Raw genomic sequence first — 4,961 nt, forward strand, 5'->3', positions numbered from 1 at the left:
GTTTCTGGAGAAATCTACCTCAAAATATTGTGGACATTGCAACAGGTCTTCATATTATCTGTGTTATTTGTGATCATACAAGTTGTTCTAATCTTTTATCTTTAGGATGATGCATCAAAATTTAGAACATAGAACAGTACAGCACAGGAACAGGCGCCTTGGTCCACAATGTGCTGACCATTATGCCAAATGAACCTAATGCCATATGCCTGCACATGATCCATATCCCTCCATTCCCTTCATCTTCCACCATCATGCCTGGCAATGTGTTCCAGAAGCCCACCACTCTGTGTGTAAAAAACTTTCCCCTCTCAACTTAAAGCTCTGTGTATTTGCCATAGACAGAGTGTGGTACTGGACTGGTTCTAGGGAGGGTAGGCTCATTATATGAGGAGAGATTGAGTAGACTGACTCTGTACTCTAGAGAGTTTAGAAGACTCAGAGGAGATCTCATTAAAACTTACAAAATTCTGACAGGCTGGATGCAAGGAGGATATTTCCCTAGCTGAGGAGTTAGAATTAGGAGTCACAGGCTCAGAATAAAGTCTTTTTTGACTGAGATGAGGAGAAATTTCTTCATTCAGAGAGGGAGGTGAAGCTTTGGAATTCTTCACCACAGAGGGGCTGCGGAGTTTCAGGTGCTGAGTTCATTCAAAACAGATATTAGGGGGATAGTGCAGGAAAATGGCACTGATGTGGAAAATCAGCCATGATCTTGAAGAATGACGGAGCAGGCTTGAAGGGCCAGATGTCTCACCCCTCCTGCTATTTCATATGTTTTTAGCAAGTTAAATGCACTTTTAGAATTGGCCACTTGTTCACTTGTGCCTACATTTCCAGATGTGGCTTTTAGATTAACTAGACTCATAGTTCAGAAAACCACATGCTTCATCAAGTCAAAGTTTTGCAGTCTATATGAGATATTGATTTTAATGCATTTTTGAGTGAAATAGGTGTTTCCAGGAGGGACAATTGCATTGGTTTTCTTTTCTTCAGCATCAGCTACACTTTCTCCTGCTTTGATGAACCATCCCAGTTCATTATTTTTGTGCTATCTGCATCTAGTCCGTGTGGTAGATTTATCTCACAGTGGAACTTGTGAAGGAATTCCAGCAGACGTGAGTTTTGTCAACACTACTCACATTGTTCTCACTTCAGATGATGTTCATAAGTTGCTTAAATTTTGTTCATTTCTGTGATGCAGAGATCGTTTGGTCTTTTTCCTGATGGATGAGGTGGATTGGAAAAATTCTCTTTCTTGTCCCTGTTCATCTGATGACATTGTGAACCTAGATCTCTGTTTTGTAGAAAATTCAGTCTAACACTGGCAGAAGAGGGAAAAATCCTGCAAAGTTCTTGTTCGTAAACTAGTCTATATTTTAACAGCTCTGTGAGTAATTGTAATGGCAATTTCTCTTCACTTTCAGTGGTATGACCACCTGCCACTGACTCACCAACAAAACGTATCTCCTTACCAAAGCCCTACTTAATATTTAAAACTACTCTTATGATTCTCTCAGCCTTCTCTATTACAAAGTCCTTGAATACCCATCTTGCCGCTTTCCAACTATCAACTGCTCTGAATGTATTTGCTACATTTTAACAGTGCAATAGGAAAGGATTTTCCAATGTTTCCTCTCGTTATTAACTTATGGTCTTTTACTGCGTTTGGTGCTGTACTACCCCATGTCTTTTCCTTGTGAACACAACATGAGATTTCTGATTATGTGGAATGGAAAATTTACCATGTGTTGGATGTACTATTAAATGTAGGATTCTGAATCCAATCAGCATTTAGCTGTGTACTACAGGATTCTGTATTCTGTGGCGAAAACACATCTGAATGCTCAGTGATCTGCACACAGACATGAGAATCCCAAATATGAAGGCATTTCCACACAAAGTATAGCCTGTTGGATTTGTTAGACATGAAATAAAAACAAGAAATGCTGGAAATGGGTCACTCAGCATCTGTGGAGAAAGAAACAGAGCTAATATTTCATTGGAACAAAGAAGTGTTAGAAATCTAACATGCTTTGAGCTACAGAGAAGGGGGTGGGGAATGGAGAGGACAAAGATAATATCTGTGACAGGATTAAGACTAATCACAGAAATGTCAATCATAATTTTCCTGTCATAAAACAATGTTTGACTCTGCCTAATTATTCTATGGCCTTCTAAGTGCCCTGTTGCCACATGCTTAATAATGGATTGCAGTATTTTGCCAGCAACTGATGTCAGGCTGACAAATCCATAGTCCCCTATTTCCTCCTCCTTTGTATCTTGAATAGTAGAGCTTCTTTTGAAAGGCTTTCTGAAGGTTCACATGCATCATACTCACTGAATTTCCTCACCCACGACAGGAATCATCTGTTTATAGAACTTCATGTTTGTGAAGCATTATCTTTCCTTCTGAAATTGGTTGCTTTGTATGATTCTCTTTTCATCTTTTAGTAATTTCATCTTTAATTAAAGACTGCAAAATTTTCCATACCACGAATGTTCAATTAATTCTCAATTGCCTAGGTTAGCTCTGTCACCTCTTTGAAAATTAGTACGAAACTGGCTTCTCTCCAGTCCTGCAGCAAACATCACCTCTTAACTGAAGCATGAAATGTGGTTATTTTCCCCTTTTTCCCTCAGGATCCTTACACATAACCAGTCAACTAATGAGTTGCTCCTTCTTCAGCTTAACCCTCCTCTAATTATTTATTTTTATGAAAATACTTTACATCTTGTTTTAAGCCAATTTGTGATTCAACATTCCATTAATATCTTTCCCTTTTGTAAACATAGACCTAAAGATCTGAATAAGAATCCTTGCAAATGTTCTCTACTAGGTCCTCAGGGGATTCCTCCCATTGAAAAATTATTTTTGGATAGATATATTTGCAAGATACTTTTGCATGCTTCATAACATGATTTGAGTTCCCCTCCTCATTTTCTCTCTGTATCCCTCTAAATCTTTTCTCTAACTTTTAATTTTTTTCTCATTTATATCATTCTTTTAGGCATCAAACACAGTCCTTCTTAATTCCAGATGCAAGAACACACAGAACCTGAAGGATTCTGATTTTTAATTGTGCATGTTTTTTTTCTTTATTTCCATGTCATTTTTCTCATTTCACCCAGACTCACTTAAATTTACTCTTGTTTTTGTATAAAATCTTATCTGTTCCAATTTGATATCTTTGTATTTGCACTTACTATTTCTCTTTTTAATTTGGAGTATAACTTTATTTATTCTTAAATGCTCACCAGGTTTAAATTGTTTATTTGATCTATTTCAGCACTCACTATTGGATCTAACAACATCTTCCTGCTTGTCAGGAAGAGGCCAGTGCACACTTCAGAATTCCACTCCTTTTCCTTTGTTTACTTTCTGCCTGTTCCAATCAGTGAGTGTTTAATTAAAATCTCCTAGAACAATAAATTGATTATTCTGACTTAATTCCTTTCTGTTCTTCACTAAAAATTACAGAACCTTTGCTCCCTAACCATATTAATTCTAAATGGACCTCTTTTTAATTTGCATCAATCCTTTCTGAAGCATATATTTCCTCATTCATCTATAGTGCCTCTCCTTATCCTATTTTATCCATACCGTACATTAGAGTAAATGTTTATCTTCTCCCTTCTGCATCCAAGCTTGTACAAGCATTTTAAAGCTATCTCTTCCTGTGCAATATTTGCTTCTTTATTTCTCTTACTCTGACCATTGCAGTAATCCTTTATTATATCTTTACTTTTGACTGGCATTTTTTAGAGGGTTTTTTTGTCCTAGCTATCACTTTATTTTAAGTCTTTTCTGGCTTACAAGTGATCTATTTGCTTCTCTTCCTCCAATCCCTTTACATTGTCCCTTTTGCTAAATTTTCTCTTTCCTCCTTTTCTCTTTCTACATTCCTTTTTGTTTTAGCACTTTTATTTTGCCTTCATTCATCTATCCTCAGTTAAAATGACTATTAATTTCCCTCTTTACTGATTCCTGGTAGTTTATTAGCCACCTTTCTTGAGGCTATCATTATTGGAATAGCTCCCATTTTAGAGGTGCTTCATAAAATTAAAATTTGATTAGACCATCCCCCTTTCTATGTGATGAGCACTCTACCCCTCTTATTGTTCCTTTTCTGGTATGCAGTTGGGGATGTGGGCAGTGGGGAATGGGAGGAGTGTGGTTCATCTGAAGATTATCACAATTCGCTTCTGCCCCTGATCCTATTCTTTAATCACAAGAACATAAGAAATAGAAATAGGAGTTGGCCACTTAGCCCCTCATGCATGCTCTGCCATTTAATATGATCAGGGCTGATCTCTTAGCTCAGTGATACCTTCCTGCACTAACCCCATTATCCTTTGACTCCATTAACAGCCGAAAAGCTATTGTCTTGAATATACTCAGTGACTGAGTCTCCACAGCCCTCTAAAGTAGAGAATTCCAAAGATTCACTACCCCCTGAATGAAGATTCTTTTCATCTCTGCCTATTCTGAGACTGTGCTCCTGGTTCTAGACACCCCAGCCGGGGGAATCACAAACTCTGCATCTCTTCTGTCTAGCCCCAATGGAGTGATGCATGTTTCAATGAGATCTCCTCTCATTTTTGAATGTATCGGCCCAGTCTGTTTACTCGCTTCTGATAGGACAATTCCAACCCCCCCAACCCCATCCCCCATCTCTTCCCATAATGTCCTTTGATCTATGGATCTCTACATCAAATATACTCAATGAGTCTCCACAGTCCCTTTGAATTGGAATCAGAATCAGATCTATTATCACAAATGAAATGAAAGTTGTTGTTTTGTGGCAGCAGTACGGTGCAAAACCTATAAATTACATAAGTAAATAAAAAGTGCAAAAAAAAGGAATAATGAGGTAGTGTTCATGGGTTCATGGATCATTCAGAAATCTGAAGGCGGAGGGGAAAAAGCTGTTCCTGAAATGTTGAGTTTGAATCTTTAG

This window comes from Pristis pectinata, chromosome 26, assembly GCF_009764475.1.
Source record: "Pristis pectinata isolate sPriPec2 chromosome 26, sPriPec2.1.pri, whole genome shotgun sequence".
NCBI lineage: Eukaryota > Metazoa > Chordata > Chondrichthyes > Rhinopristiformes > Pristidae > Pristis > Pristis pectinata.